Source organism: Bufo bufo, chromosome 2, assembly GCF_905171765.1.
Source record: "Bufo bufo chromosome 2, aBufBuf1.1, whole genome shotgun sequence".
NCBI classification, from domain to species: Eukaryota; Metazoa; Chordata; class Amphibia; order Anura; family Bufonidae; genus Bufo; species Bufo bufo.
This window is the reverse complement of record NC_053390.1, coordinates 158,226,300-158,243,697: the sequence shown is the minus strand read 5'-3', so window position 1 is coordinate 158,243,697 and position 17,398 is coordinate 158,226,300. Positions and strand designations below refer to the sequence as shown.

Sequence of the window (17,398 nt, the reverse complement as noted above, 5' to 3'; positions counted from 1 at the left end):
AGGAAAACTGGCCTAGTTGTCCATAGAAACCAATCAAACTCCACCTTTCATTTTCCAAAGGAGCTCTGAAAAATAGAAGGTGGAATCTAACTGGTTGCTATGGGCAACTAAGCCAATTTTCCTTCACACCAGTTTTGATTTATCTCCGCCACCGTCTATAAAAGTAGTAAACTGAATACTACATACTGAGTATACTGATGCCAATGGGGCACATTTACTAAGACTGGCATTTTACGCCAGTCTTAGTTCCCCCTTGCGCTGCCTTTAGATTCGTCTAATTTATCACAAGGTGTTCTCCTCTTCATAAATTAGGCGCATCTGCGGTAGTCGTTGCGCCTGGGGTAAATGTTAGTAAATTTGCCAGGGCTGGAGTCCCGATCCCAACATGCCCCTAGACACACCATAAAACCGGCCAAGTAAATATTGTTGCACGGCCGGCGACTATTTTACACCTAACAGTCACAAGTGCCTTAATAAATGTGCCAAATATGTCCTTGGCTGCCTACTAATACTGAGAACACCATTCTAGATGTTCTGGGTTGTATACTATTATACACTATTCACATGGGTCTCTGGAAAAACGGGAGTGAATTCTGTCAGCATTGTGGCATGGAGTACACATTTAAATTCTGACCCCAGAGGTTGCGATAACGCCTGTACTCAGACGCCTGTTCAGATGTACCAACATGCCTTGGACTTTTCCCTGCCTGTGCCGGAAATAACCAATAGCAAAGCTCTGTACAGCAAATAGCTTTGGTACTGGTTGGTTTGGGTGGGCTTCCAGAGCGATTCAATGCCCTGCAGCGGGATAAGCTGGCGGGAGCTGGAAGGAGGAGGGGCTAGCTTCTGGGATTGCTATAGTAAGGAATGCCAGGCGTGCTGCCCAAGGACCCTGACAAATATGGCAGCAGTGGAGCTCAAGACTACAGCAGAAAACGGCGACAGCAGCATTTAATGTATGTAGTGTGATCATCACACACGCGGCGCCACGCGCACCCCGCACACACGCGGCGCCACGCGCACCCCGCACACACGCGGCGCCACGCGCACCCCGCACACACGCGGCGCCACGCGCACACGCTGCGCCACGCGCACACGCTGCGCCACACGCATGTAGTGCGAAAATAACAGAAGTGCTGAATCGGGCACGTGAGGGTGGGTTTTTGTCATACGTTCAACATACACAAAACATACACCATTGTAACTGCGACTGAGAGGCAACAGACGCACAAAAATCTAACTTGGATAGATTTTTTTCAACTGTCTTGTCGCAGTATGTCACAGTGCAACACCATGGAGTATCACTATAAAATAGCATTGTGCGACTTTTCAGCAACACGTCGCCATGTACCCCTGGCCTAAAATATGTGCCCTGTGCTAAACACAGTCTCAGGACCCATGTCAAGGCTTTGGAGTTACATGACTGATGACAATCACATAAAAGCTAGATGAGCCGGTTCTGCCTCCAGTTGCATCACACGGCCATCTGCATCCACAGCACGGACCCTGTGATTGGAGCATGTGATCTGACGTCACCAAAGGTCCTTTAGCCCATAGTTCATCTTTTTAAAGAACTAAAGACCGGGAGAACTACGCGAACAAGAGGACAAGGTGAGTTAATTTTTTTTATTTTTTAACCCTCAATTGATCACCTACTAAGCATTCTGTATTCAGAATGCTATTATTTTCCCTTATAACCATGTTATAAGGGAAAATAATACAGTGTATAGACAGTCACCTAGCAACCGTGCGTGAAAATCGCACCGCATCCGCACTTGCTTGCGGAAATCTCGCCCGTGTGAACGCAGCCTTAGTCATATGGAAATGTAAAGAGGTTGTTTCATCAGCCGGCAGATTACAATGGGAAAACTACTATAAAGTCCTGTGAATAACCCACCGGCTTTCACTTTCTGTAGGCTCCAGGACAGACTTGGCGCATGAAGCTAAAGCAGCGGGACAAGTATTGAATGTACGGAATGTACATCGCTATGAGCATCAAAGGGGCATAGATGCCCGTGATGAGAACATAGTCCTACCACTTTACAAATCACTAGTCAGACCACACATGGAGTACTGTGTACAGTTCTGGGCTCCTGTGAACAAGGCAGATATAGCAGAGCTGGAGAGGGTTCAGAGGAGGGCAACTAAAGTAATAACTGGAATGGGGCAACTACAGTACCCTGAAAGATTATCAACATTAGGTCTCATGCACACGACCGTTGTTTTATTCCGTGTCCGTTGTGCCGTTTTTCGTGATTTTCTGCGGACCCATTGAGTTTCAATGGGTCCGTTAAAAACTCGGCTAATGCACCGTTTGCCATCCGCGTCCGTGATCCGTGGTTCCAGTCCGTCAAAAAAATATAACCTGTCCTATTATTTTCACGGAAAACGGTTCGCGGACCCATTCAAGTCAATGGGACCGCTAAAAGAAAACGTGGAGGCACACAAGATTGTCATCCGCGTCCGTTTTTTTCCTATCATTTGCATGGCAAACCTGTCTTAGACTTATTTTTTTACTTTCCTTTATGTCTGGTGGTCCTCCAAAAATCAAGGAAGACACACAGAAACAAAAACGGAAACGGATCATGGAACCCCATTTTGTGGAACGGAACACAACAACCGTCGTGTGCATGAGGCCTTAGGGTTATTCACTTTAGAAAAAAGACGACTGAGTGGAGATCTAATTACTATGTATAAATATATCAGGGGTCAGTACAGAGATCTCTCCCATCATCTATTTATCCCCAGGACTGACTGTGATGAGGGAACATCCTCTGCGTCTGGAGGAAAGAAGGTTTGTACACATAGAAACATAGAATGTGTCGGCAGATAAGAACCATTTGGCCCATCTAGTCTGCCCAATATACTAAATACTATGGATAGCCCCTGGCCCTATCTTATATGAAGGATGGCCTTATGCCTATCCCATGCATGCTTAAACTCCTTCACTGCATTTGCAGCTACCACTTCTGCAGGAAGGCTATTCCATGCATCCACTACTCTTTCAGTAAAGTAATACTTCCTTATATTACTTTTAAACCTTTGCCCCTCTAATTTAAAACTGTGTCCTCTTGTAGCAGTTTTTCTTCTTTTAAATATGCTCTCTTCCTTTACCGAGTTGATTCCCTTTATGTATTTAAAAGTTTCTATCATATCCCCTCTGTCTCGTCTTTCTTCCAAGCTATACATGTTAAGGTCCTTTAATCTTTCCTGGTAAGTTTTATCCTGCAATCCATGTACTAGTTTAGTAGCTCTTCTCTGAACTCTCTCCAAAGTATCAATATCCTTCTGGAGATATGGCCTCCAGTACTGAGCACAATACTGCAAGTGAGGTCTCACCAGTGTTCTGTACAGCGGCATAAGCACTTCACTCTTTCTACTGCTTACACAAACATAGAAGAGGATTCTTTACGGTAAGAGCAGTGAGACTATGGAACTCTCTGCCTGAGGAGGTGGTGATGGTGAGTACAATCAGTGATGGCCAGTTCGCAGTGTTCGCCGACGAACACATGCGATCTGCCATCTTTCTTCCCAAGTCCGGCGATGCAGAGGTAAGTCCTTAACTGTGCCTGCGCCGCGAGCCGCTCCGAAACACATGCGGTCACCAGGAGCAGGCAGTTCCGAGAACAGCCTTCATCAGGCTGTTCTCGGAACTGCCTGTTCCCAGTGACCGCATGTCGGACTTGGGAATAAAGATGGCAGATCGCATGTGTTCGTCGGCGAACTAAGTACAATAAAGGAATTCAAGAGGGGCCTGGATGTATTTCTGGAGCGTAATAATATTACAGGCTATAGCTACTAGAGAGGGGTCGTTGATCCAGGGAGTTTTTCCGATTGCCTGATTGGAGTCGGGAAGGAATTTTTTTCCCCTAAAGTGAGGAAAATTGGCTTCTACCTCACAGTTTTTTTTTTGCCTTCCTCTGGATCAACTTGCAGGATGACAGGCCGAACTGGATGGACAGATGTCTTTTTTCAGCCTTATAAACTATGTTAGCTTCATGTATGAAGTTGTCTGATCCCTGCGGCCGCTTGTACGGACAAACCTTTACGTTACAAAGCTGAATGGAACGTGTGCTGCCGCGCCATTCAACTCTATGGGACTACTGGAGACAGCAAGTACAAGCAATCTGGAGGAACGTCACAAATTTTGGAGCAAAACATCCTTGAACTAAAATGTGTAACTTTTTTACGCCAGTAAAGCGACATAGAATTCAGTTCTATGGGACTGCCAAGTGCTCGGCTGCCTCCAGCAGTCCCAAAGACTTGAATGGAGCGGTGGCGTGCATGACACAGGGCCCTCATTCTCGTGATCTGCTGGGACTCCAGTGGTCAGACCCCGGTCAGACACTTTGGGGGAGATTTATCAAAACTGGAGTAAAGGACAACTGGCTTTAGTTGCCCAAAGCCCAAATCAGATTCCACCTTTTATTTTTCAGAGCTCCTTTGGAAAATGAAAGGTGGAATCTGATTGGTTGCTACAGGCAGGTAAGCCAGTTTTCCTTCACACCTTCATTCCCTATACTGTGGGCAGAGGATAAGCCTCTCTAAAGGGTCAATGAGCTTTCACAAAACTTTTGACATGGCAAAGCCACATAGCAGAGGTTTTAATCAGTGGGGGTCTAACAGAAGCGAGATAGACCCTCAGACTTTCTATTGAGTCCGTGCCACTTCGTCTCCTCCAGTAAGGAGAGACAGCGGCTATGCAAGCGCTTCTCTCTCCTCGTTCTTACCATCGGTGGGGGTCCCAGCACTCAGACCCCACAGAGATGAAAACCTTCGATATGATGCCTTGACATATCAGAAGTTCTGTGAAAGTTCAGTGACCCTTTAAGGTTCTACATCCTGGTGTAAAATGTTGCAAATTTTGGAGCAAGCCCCAATTTGTACCAAAATGTATGACTTATCCCTTTTCCTGACATCCTCTCCGCTTATTAAAAAGTGGGCCGGAGAGATACACGTGGGACAATATCTGCACCAGAAAAATGGTGAAGATGTGTCCATCATCTCGTGCCAGTAGCACACAGATTTGGGGCACAAAAAACTGATCTCCCCTTAGTTTTTGCTGGGAAATGCTGGAGGGAAGGAGCCCGTCAGTATTTCAGGCTACCTGTAGTCAGGACAGCATGAATCTGCTGACAGGCTCAAACATAATGCCTGCTACCTGCTGTTCATGCAGTATGCACAGTGTCAACCTCAGACGATTCCTGCTGGACCTTACAAGATGTGTGTGGAATGCAAGACAACATACTGCACATGCCTTGAAACGACAGCATCTCCCTCCTCAGTTACAATGATCTCAGTCACTTCGGGTACTTTCACACTAGCGTTTTTGTTTTCCGGTATTGAGTTCCGTCACAGGGGCTCAATGCCGGAAAAGAACTGATCAGTTTTAGGCCTCATGCACACAGCCGTTGTTTTGGTCCGCATCCGAGCCGCTGTTTTGGCGGCTCGGATGAGGACCCATTCACTTCAATGGGGCCGCAAAAGCATCCGTTGCTCCAGTCAATGGCCCCGCTAAAAAAATATAACATGTCCTATTCTAGTCCGCAAATTGCGGAACGCATACGGACGCCATCCGTGTTTTGCGGACCGCAAAACACACCACGGTCGTGTGCATGAGGCCTTATCCTAATGCATTCTGAATGGAGAGCATTCCGTTCAGGATGCATCAGTTCAGTCCCTCTGACGTTTTTTGGACGGAGAAAATACCGCAGCATGCTGCAGTTTTCTCTCCAGCCAAAAATACTGATGACTTGCCGGAATGCCGGATCCGGCATTAATTTACATTGAAGTGTATTAGTGCCGGATCTGGAATTAAGTGTTTCGGCAAAATGGATACGGCTTTATGGTCTGCGCATGCACAGACCTTTAAAAATGCAAGAAAAAATTTATACCGGATCCGTTTTTCCGGATGACACTGGAGAGACGGATCCAGTATTGCAATGCATTTGTCAGACGGATCCGGATCCGTCTGACAAATGCCATCAGCTTGCGTCCAGATTGCCGGATCCGGCAGGCATTTCCGGCGACGGAACTGCCTGTCCGAATCCTCTGCCGCAAGTGTGAAAGTACCCTTAGAACAGCACAACACTTTATTATTAATTTTATTGCAGCCTCCCTCAAATTTCAATATTAAAGGGCTAAACCTGACATTTCTCTTTTAGATCACACAAAACATGATGTTACGGCACCTCCTGAAGTTCATTTGATTTCCTCTCAGAACGTCCACCTAGTGTGTCTGCTACTAGTGGTCGCGCATGCTCTGTAGCACAGTCTCACAGCCTGGACCCTGTGTAAACTGTCCACAGAATGATTCTGTAAGAATCAGTGCACGAGAAGTAGTGTCTTCTCACCAGCGACGCACACATTAGGAGGAAGTTCTAAAAAGAGAAGAACAGCAGGGGCGCAATAAAACAGTCAGCAGCAATACATAGACAGAGGAGCAATTTTAACAAATTATTACAATTGTAAACCGTGCTCTAAATATTAATATTTAAAATGTAACTGATGGACAATCCCTCTAAATTTCTCCAGGACGACCACTGTAACTTGAAAATACTGTGGGCGAAATCTATCAACACCCCTCTGAATAAGGCCTCATGCACACGACCGTTATTGGGTTCCGTGTCCGTTGTGCCGTTTTCCGTCATTTTCTGCGGACCCATTGACTTTCAATGGGTCCGTTGAAAACTCGGCAAAATGCACCATTTGTCATCCGCGTCCGTGATCCGTGTTTCCAGTCCATCAAAAAAATAGGACCTGTCCTATTTTTTTCATGGACAACGGTTCGCGGACCCATTCAAGTCAATGGGTCCGTGAAAAAACACGGAGGCACACAAGATTGTCATCCGCGTCAGTGATCCGTGTCCGTTTTTTTCCTATTATTTTCAAGGCAAACTTGACACATTTTTTTTTCACTTTTCATGTCTGGTGATCCTCCAAAAATCAAGGAAGACACAAGGAAAAAAAACGGAAACGGATCACGGAACAACGAAACCCTGTTTTGCGGACCGTGAAAAAATACTGTCGTGTGCATGAGGCCTAAGAAATACACCCCTTGTAAGATACATCAAAATTATGAAGAGGCCCAGGTATATTTTATAGTAAATTTGTCTGGCAGTGAAAGGCCACAGCCCTCCCAGAGAGGCACTACCCACTTTGCAAAAAAGAGCCGAGAGAGGTGTAAAATGGAAAGAAAATTGCATATGTTTGTGCAAACTGCGACTTTTGTCCAAGTTTCTGGTATGCATCAACCATGTTACTTCAGGCCATAACTCCCTAGAAAAGCAATTGTGTAGTCACTGAAATGTGAACCCAAAAGAAGCAAAAATCCGGACAAAAAAATAATCAGACAATTCATATAAATACAGAACGTGCTCAGTACAGTACAAAGGCGCAGGCAGGCAGTAGTACAGTACACGCCACACTGTAGTGCAGAGGAGCGACTAGACGGTCACTCAATACAAGGGTCTGCTGATCGCCTCTACTCATCCCCAGTGTGATCAGCTCATGGACGGGTGTTTTACCAGAGAAATGCATTATCCAGCCAATCACATTATCTGTAGAATAGGACATTCCAGCTTTAAAGGCTATGTACAGCCTTCGGGGCAATTTTGTTTTTATTATTGCATTGTACTCATTTTGAGCCAAAAATCTTTTTTTCAATTGGTCTTTATTAATAATTTGGAGTCCCTTTCTATGTGCAGCCCTGTAGAGGGCTCTGAATTTGCACTTTGTTACATCAGGCAGCTCAGCTGATGGGCTCTTTATCTCTGACCTTATAAACACTCATTATAGCTCAATTCTTATCTTACTAATAAGGCCTCGTCCACATTTCCGTGTCATTTTCAAGTCCATGAAAAAAGTGTCCTTGTTTCATCCGTGAAGATATCTGTGAAGGAACAGTGTTTGGACCGTATGTACGTTTTTATCCACCGTGTGTCATCCGTAATCCAAGGACGTTTCTCAGCCGAAAATTTACTTCCAGAGCATCTCCTATTAGGCCCCTTTCACACGGGCGAGATTTCCGCGCGCGTGCAATGTGTGAGGTGAACGCATTGCACCCGCACTGAATCCGGACCCATTCATTTCTATAGGGCTGTGCACACTAGCGCTGATTTTCACGCATCACTTGTGTGTTGCGTGAAAATCGCAGCATGCTCCTCTTTGTGCGTTTTTCACGTAACGCAGGCCCCATAGAAATGAATAGGGTTGCGTGGAAATCGCAAGCATCCGCAAGCAAGTGCGGATGCGGTGCGATTTTCACGCACGGTTGCTAGGTGATGATCGGGATGGGGACCCGATCATTATTATTTTCCCTTATAACATGGTTATAAGGGAAAATAATAGCATTCTGAATACAGAATGCATAGTAAAATAGGGCTGGAGGGGTTAAAAAAAAAAATTATAATAATTGAACTCACCTTAATCCACTTGTTCGCGCAGCCGCAATCTCTTCTGTCTTGTTCTGTGAGGAATAGGACCTTTGATGACGTCACTACGTTCATCACATGGTCTGTCACATGATCCATCACCATGGTGATGGATCATGTGACTGACCATGTGATGAGCGTAGTGACGTCATCAAAGGTCCTTTTCCTCACAGAACAAGACAGAAGAGATTGCGGCTGCGCGAACAAGTGGATTAAGGTGAGTTAAATTATTATAATTTTTTTTTAACCCCTCCAGCCCTATTTTACTATGCATTCTGTATTCAGAATGCTATTATTTTCCCTTATAACCATGTTATAAGGGGAAATAATACAATCTACACAACCTTGAACTTCTGTTATGAAGTTCGGGTCTGGGTACCACAGTCAGTTTTTTATCACGCGCGTGCAAAACGCATTGCACACACGCGATAAAAACTGAACAACGGAACACAATCACAGTCAAAACTGACTGCAATTGCATACCTACTTGCGCGGGTTTGCCGCAATGCACCGGACCTAATCCGGACACGCTCATCTGCAAGGGGCCTTAGTCTTCAGTGAAAAAAGGACACACCACGTATGTCATCCGTGTTGCGTCTGTGATTTGCATGGACCCTTAGACTTCAATGGTCAGTAAAAAAAAAAATACTGATGTGTGAACAGACACAATGAAATCAATGAGTACATTGGGTAATTTTCAGTGGACAGCACATATCAGTGAAAAACAGAAATGTGAATGAGGCCTAAGGGCTTATTCTCACAACCGCATTTATGTGTCCATCTGTTAAGGCTCATGCACACGAGCACGTATTGGGTCCGCATCCAATCCGCATTTTTTGCAGTTCGGATATCAACCCATTAATTCAATGGGGCTGCAAAAGATATGGACAGCACACTATGTGCTGTCTGCATCCCTTCGATTCTATGGCCCCGCAAAAAAGATAGAGCATGTCCTATTCTTGTTCATAAAATGCGAAACGCACACAGCCTTTATCTATGTTTTGCGGGACTGCAAATTACACACAGTCATCTGAATGAGCCCTAAGAGTGTGGCTTAAATACGTGTTTATGACCCGTTAGTAAATTAGACATCAGGGTTATTAGATGACCGGCACAAAGTGAAAGTAAAAAGTACAATTCACACAGTTAGAAAAAAACAGTTAACCACTTGTGAAAGAACGACTCAATAATTTTTTTAATAGAGACCAATTGAAAAAATTATTTTTAGCCCAAAATTATTAAAATGCAATCATTAAAAAACTGCTCCTCCGAAGGTGTAAATAGCCTTTAAAGGCCCATTTTAAATCTGGAAAAGACAGTGTGGTACCTAAAGAAACAATTACAGTCATCCACTCCCCATTCCTACATCCCTACACAAAGGGGCCGTTGAATGCTCCTTCTAGTACCAGGCCTGTAAACGTCTGGATGGGGTCACATGCGCCACTACAGACATTCACTGGCCTCGGCAGTGGCAAGTCCCCAATCAGCTGGTCATCCATCCAGACGTTCAAAGGCCAAGGAATGGCTCGGCTATTTTCATGTTCCCTCACTCTGGGGGTCCCGTTCTGGACATAAGTGCAGGTCCCAGATGTGGGCTTCACACTTATCTGACACTGTTGCCATACCCTAGCGATATGCCACCAGTATCAAAGAGTAGACAAACTGTGTAAAGCAGGAATATTAAGTACCTCTGGCCCCGGGAAGGTCACTGTAAGTAAATAATATTAAAGCCTCAGGCTGTGGTATTGTACGGAGACCACCACCTTACTTACCAGGCTGGCTTCAGTAGAAGAAGGCCCTGTTGTGAGGAGACAACCCCAGTCACACCACTCCTATCACAGGCATTATGCAGCCTATATACAGATGGTCAATATAAAATAGAGATAACTAAGTGAGAGCTGATGTCAGTTCATTGGCACATGCCCCACACATAGACCAGTGTGGAGATACAGCTCACCTGGAGTCATGCATACTGCGACCAGAAGAAGGGGGCTCTGACACTTCTGGATCCTGAAGATTGATATAGAATCCCCATGGTAAGTATTTAACATTCAGCACTCCAATAAGTATCAGAAAAACATGGCTGCTTTCTTCCACAGTTAGTTTGTGGTACTGCGGCTGAGCCCCATTTACGTCGATGGAGCTGAGCAATTATACTAAGAATTACCAAGAAAGCAGCTGGGTTTTTTCAAATCCTTTAAAATTGTTAAGCTTTATTTGGTTTATGTTAAAAATCCATACAGATCAACGCTTTCTGTGTGCGCATTTCAAGCACGTCTCTCGCGGCTTAGCGGATACGGCTTGAAACGTGTAAGCAAAAAGTCTTGAATTGTATGGATTTTTAACATGAACCACAAATAAAGCTTAAGGATTTTAATACTGGGGTGCTGTATTTTATATACTTACCTCAGAGATGCGCTCCATACTCGAATTTTTATCAATACTATTTGCACAGTAGCTTCACTTTATTTAAAGGCTATGTACACCATTGGGGAGAGGGATTTTTTTTATTATTTCATTGGACTCATTTTGAGCTTAAAATCATTTTTTCAATTGGCTTTTATAAAAAATTTTGATCCCTTTTTTCTGTACAGCCTTGAGATTCTCAAGTAGCGGGCTCTGTATTTTTACTCTTTCTGTCAGACAGTTCAGCTGACGGCTCTGACCTCCTAAACACTCATTACGGTATATCTCAATTCTTATCTTACTGATAAGAATGTGGCTTAAGGTCCCTTTGCTCTGAACCCAGACTTAAAGAGGACCTTTCACTGGATTTTATTAATTGAGATAAGTACCTGTACTTGCGAGGTACTTGCTGATGATGCCACCCTGCCTGTTTTGTTAAAATAGCGCTTCTACACCGTGCTGTGCCCCCCGGTATTTTCCCAGCACAGTATGTACATACTGAGCATCGGAGCAATGGGGAGGGGACGCAGTCTTTCTCTGTGGGCGTCTCCTTCTCCCCTAGCTGTAGCGCTGTCCAACCGCATCGGAGAGCGTCACAGCCAGGGAGGTTTTTTCTCCCTGGCTGTCTGTTAAATTTGGAGTACCGCACTACCGTTATTTCTGGTGCCAGCAAGGACTTGCTAGTCGTAATCAAGTAGTAGAAAATTGCAGCACACAGTATTTTTCTTCGCTGTTAGGTTATGTTTTAATCTTATATCATCATATGATCATCATGATCCAGTGCAATTACAGGGTGTATAAGGCAGGCATGTACAAATCAATATGGCAACCGGACGTTTAGGCCTGTCAGGGCCTTCTTCAGCGGTCTATAATCTGTAGCGCTGGATGCCCCTGGGCATCTTCAGAACCTAAATACCATATGGTATAAAAGTGTTTTTAGGAGCAAATTGGCGATGGACTGCAATATGAAAGGTACCATAGTAATCTGGGGAAAGCAATGGAGAACCTGATCTGAGTGGTCTGTAATGGTCATAGTTGGTGAATGACTCCCTTTAAAGTGGTTGGCCCACAAACATTAATCACCTATCCACAGTATAGATGATGAAAGTATCACCATTGGGGGTCCAACCGTCCAACTGAAAAAATGTATTGCTCCGTTTCATAAATCTGACACTATGAACATGGGCTTAGTCATATCTCTGTTGGAAATGTCATCATATCTGATGGGAGCAATACAGAAATGATGAAAACCCAAGAGACCCCATAATAAGAGGAACATGTCACTTTAAAAATGCAGTATAATCTGCAGGCAGCAACTTATGGTGGGTTTACATGGGGCGAGGGGTGGGCAATTCTCGGAAAGTAATAGTTCCTTCCCGACAAATGGCTGCTCGTTCAGTGGGGGTGAAGTGCTGCATTTACATGCAGGGATCACCTCCACAGTACACTGCGCTCTCTCATACAGCAGCACGGTTTGCGGGCGGCAGAGTGTTGCGATGTACAGCCAGCGGTATTCTGAAATTCAGCAAATTTCTATCTGACAATCTTGATGCAGGATGAGACGGTGATCCTCAATGAAGGTTGTGCTTGTTCTTCTAGGAAACCTCCCACAACAGGATCTATCCTTTCCACTACCGCGGTTCTCACCTCAGTAAAAGGTATTTATCATGTAGAGAAAGTTAAAGGGGTTGTCTGGGACCAAAGTCTTTTTAACTAACATTAGTATTCACCGTTAAATGTATCTGTAAGGTCCCCCTGAATGTTCACAGGGTTTTTTTCACTCCTACAGGCATCCGAAGCTTCTGTAGGTATTGTTTACATTGCAGCGCTCCTTCTATGTCATTTCCTGCTGCACCGCCTTATGGGTCCCGCAAGGCCGTGCGACTTGATTGACGTCTCAATCCCAACCATGCGAGGCGCGACCACAGCACATGCGAGGCGCGACCACAGCACATGCGAGGCGCGACCACAGCACATGCGAGGCGCGACCACAGCACATGCGAGGCGCGACCACAGCACATGCGAGGCGCGACCACAGCACATGCGAGGCGTGCACTATGCTTCCCTGCCTCCAATCAACCTCCTTCAGCCCAGAATAACACCCCTCTGTGCCCGGTGACGTAACCGGCACAGAGGGGCGTCCTCTAGCAATGCCAGTTCCCTTCTACAAAACAGCCTCCTTGAGCGGTCCAGAACGCCAGTCTGTGCCGGTGACGTCACCGGGCTCTTTGCTAAGCAGAAGACGAGGCTTAGCACACCAGTAAGGAGCCCGGTACGTCACCAGCTGATCAAAAAATAACACTTCCGGTCCGCAAATCCAGTCCAAGGAATGGGGGCATCAGAATAAAGAAATAAAAAGGTAGAACCCACATATATGTAGGCTGTTAGTGAAAAGAAGCACCAAACCAGGACAACCCCTTTAATACAAGGCACTTATTAATGGTTATTATCTATATTGCCTAGACTCATTTTTTCCATCACATTACACACTTTTCGTTTCCATGGTTACGACCACCTTTCAATCCAGCATCAGTGGTTGTGCTTGCGCACTAAAGGAAAAAGCGCTTAGCCTATGTGCATTCCTATGGTCCCAGCCACCAGGGAGGCCAGTGCTTTTTTCTATAGTGTGCTATCACGGCCACCGATGCTGGATAGCAGGGTGGTCGTAACCATGGAAACGAGCAGTGTATAATGTGACGGAAAAATGAATCCAGCCAGCAAAGGAAGCAATATGGACAATCACAATACATTAGTAAGTACCTTGTATAACTTCTTCTACATGATAAATGCCGCTTGCTGAAGTGAGACAGCCCCTTTAATTTCCACTACTAGGGAGTCTAATATTTTGAGATATCGTTCACACTTGAGAGGGGGTAACACTCGATGTCTATCACGTTTTATAAGATGACTGAAGTCATGAAGTGCAGCATTAGCAATGTCGTATACCAGATGGCCTCTTTTATGCTGGCTGCACCACTCGTCAGCGGACATGCAGAATTAGGCCTCATGCACACGACCGTTGTTTTGGTCCGCATCCGAGAAGAAGTTTTTGCGGCTTGGATGCGGACCCATTCACTTAAAAGGGGCCGCAAAAGATGCGGACAGCACTCCGTGGACCTGTGAAAATGACGACGCCAGTGTGTGTGGATGGAGAAATAGTTGTAAAATACAGGACACACACTCCCAATATCAGCACCCGAGATAACGTAAGGGTGCGTTCACACAGGTTGAGAAACCCAACCAGTATCTGCCATGGAACCCACAGCAGCGATCCTAGGCTGACCCTGGAAGTCGTAGTTTGTCCAACCACGGATTTTCCCCATTCAATAAAGCTCATCCACGTGCCACGTGTGCACGTGGACATGTCCCTTATAATTACGGATTTTGATCCCATTGGAAGGATTGAGACGCAGATTTTTACACCCAAAATCCATGTGAAACATAAGCGGTGTGAGCGTCCTGGGTCTAGTCCGGTACTGAAGTACATGGCAGGAGCTCGCGCCCATACAGCACCTACAGGGGTGCCTCATTCACATCAGTCGTCCCCCACAAAGTATATGGAGTCTTGTGCCTGCAATGGTTTACCCTGGGTCACTGACCGCACCCCAATGACAGATGTGTGGGTGCCCCTGCCACTATGGTGCCAGCTTTACAGACTGATACAAAGTGAAGAACGTCCTTTCCTTCTGTACCCAGAATGTACGGGGGGGGTGGCAGAGGACTGGCACACCGGGCATACATTACAGGACATCACAGCCTGCACTGCATCCCTGTGCCGGGCCGCTGACTCCAGCTTCTCCACACACACCGCCGTATTCCCGGCACCTCCCTCCACGCCCCACCGGCATCCTGCAGGAGCACTTCCCACCTCCTTAGCCCACCGCCCAGAGCCTTCCGGTACCTGCAGCCCAGTACACCGCCTGGAACCTCCGCCAACACCGACAACAGGGATCCCGACAGGCAGCGCGTCACCGAACCACAGCGTCACGGCGCCAGCCAATGGAGACACGGGATAGAGGAGGAGACCGGAGCCCCGACAGCCAATCAGAACGCGCGGAGGAAGTCATTCAGAGTCCAGCGAGGAAGGGATGGAATGGGCTGGGTCATGTGACCACGGCGGCTGCTGCGGGATGCGCGTTATTTTCCTGCTTCCTGCGGGCTCCGTGCTGTGCTGCGGTACCGCTGCTGTGTGCGCTCACATAGCTTGTCTGGGATGTGTGTATCGTGACTTGGGTGGCTATGGGAGTTCATAGGCAATTCCCCTAAGTTGCCAGTAAACAATGATGCGGTACCGTCAGGCCCGGCTACTTATCCTGTTGTATGAGAGGGTGTCCCCTGTAGGCACCTACATGACATACGGATAAATGTAATACTGGAAAACAGCAAATAGTTTTCTTCGTTATTGCGTTATTTTCACGTGATGTGACAAATGTGTCATAAACAGTATTATCACCTTTTGTTTAAATATATTTTAATTTTATGTTCAGTCACAGGGATCAGCAACCTTCAGCACTAGTGTTGAGCGAAGCGAGCTTCACATGTTTCATCCGAAACGCTTTGTTCTAAACTTCAGTATAATACTGTACGGACTAGTCGGAACCGAAGCCAAGTCCGGTTTCAAGTTTAACCCTTTCAGGACCAGGCCATTTTTAACAATTCTGACATGTGTCACTTTCTGTGGTAATAACTTTAAAACGCTTTTACTTATCCAGGCCATTCTAAGACTGTTTTCTCGTCACGTATTGTACTTCATGACAGTGGTAAAATTGAGTCAAAATATTTCATTTTTATTTATAAAAAAAATACCACATTTACAAAAAATTAGCAAATTTCAATTTCCCTACTTTTATAATAGATAGTAATAACTCCAAAAATAGTTATCACTTTACATTCCCCATATGTCTACTTTAAGTTTGGATCATTTTGTGAATGCCATTTTATTTTTTGGGGACGTTAGAAGGCTTAGGCTTTTTACACACTTGCGGCAGGACGGATCCGACAGGCTGTTCACACTGTCGGATCCGTCCTTCCGCTATTTCGCCAGACCGCCGCTCCGTCCCCATTGACTATAATGGCGACGGGGGCGGAGCTCCGGCGCAGCACAGCAGTGCATGGCGAAAGGCCGCCAAACTAAAAGTCCTGCATGTCCGACTTTTTAGTTCGGCGGCCTCTCACCGCGAACTGCCGTGCTGCGCCGGAGCTCCGCCCCGTCCACATTATACTCAATGGGGACGGAGCGACGGCACGGCGAAATAGCGGAAGGACGGATCCGACAGGGTGAACTGCCTGTCAGATCCGTCCTGCCGCAAGTGTGAAAGTACCCTAGGAAGTTTAAAAGCAAATTTCAATTTCTCTACTTTTATAATAGATAGTAATACCTCCAAAAATGTTAATTACTTTGCATTTCTAATATGTCTACTTCATGTTTGGATAATTTTGTGAATGCCATTTTATTTTTTGGGGACTTTAGAATTTTAGAAGCAAATCTTGAAATTTTTCAGAAAATTTCCAAAACCCACTTTTTAAGGAACAGTTCAGGTCTGAAGTCACTTTGTGAGGCTTACATAATAGAAACCACCCAAAAATGTGACCCTATGTGGTCATAAACTGCTGTACGGGCACACGGCACGGCGCAGAAGGAAAGGAACGCCATATGGTTTTTGGAAGGCAGATTTCACTGCAAATTTGTGCAGAAATCCATATCATTCCAAAGGGTTCACATACTTTTTCTTGCAACTGTATGTTTTACACAATAACATCATTTTTCTATTCAAAGAAAATCCTGTTTTATTGTCTCCATATTCTGAGAGCCATTGTTTTTTTTAAGTTTTTGGGCGATTGTCTTAGGCAGGGTCTCATTTTTTGCAGGATGAGATGACGGTTTAATTGGTATGATTTTGGGGTGCGTATGACCTTTTGATTGCTTGCTATTACACTTTGTGTGATGAAAGGTGAAAAAAAAAATTATTTTTTTATTTTTTACGTTGTTCATCTGAGGGGTTAGGTCATGTGGTATTTTTATAGAGCAGGTGGTTACAGACGCGGCAATACCTAATATGTCTACTTTTTTATTTATTTAAGTTTTACACAATAATTTCATTTTTGAAACAAAAAAAATCATGTTTCAGTGTCTCCATATTTTGAGAGCCATAGTTTTTTCAGTTTTTGGGCAATTGTCTTAGGTAGGATAGCATTTTTGCTGGATGAAATGATGGTTTGATTGGCACTATTTTGGGGTGCATATGACTTTTTGATTGCTTGCTATTACACTTTTTGTCATGTCAAGGACTGTCTGAGAACCTGAAGGACGCCTTGGCATTTCACGCAAATCCAAAGTCATTGGTGGTGGCCATGTCTCTGGCGGTGCGTATTGATAGATGCCTGAGGGAGAGATCTAAAGTTCCTCTCGCTTGGGACGTTTTATACACGGAAGCGGTCTCTTTTGACACTCTGGGTAAAGAGACACTTGAGCTCGTGTCTGGTGATGAGCCAATGCAATTGGGTCAGGTCACACCTGGACCAGGTGATAAAAACTTTAGGGTTAAGAAAAGACTTTGCTT

At 45.3% G+C, this 17,398-nt stretch overlaps 1 protein-coding gene across 2 annotated transcripts in view; it reads right to left on the bottom strand.

The window, feature by feature from the left end:
- Window positions 1–15,097, bottom strand: part of FER (FER tyrosine kinase) — a 307,686-nt gene extending 292,589 nt beyond the window's left edge. Inside the window, exon 1 of one of the 2 annotated variants that reach the window (XM_040421608.1) lies at window positions 14,740–15,097. The gene's annotated coding sequence lies outside the window, so the exon portion shown is untranslated. The remainder of the gene's footprint in view (window positions 1–14,739) is intronic. The other variant, XM_040421607.1, reaches the window with a different exon arrangement.
- Window positions 15,098–17,398: the final 2,301 nt, after the last annotated feature.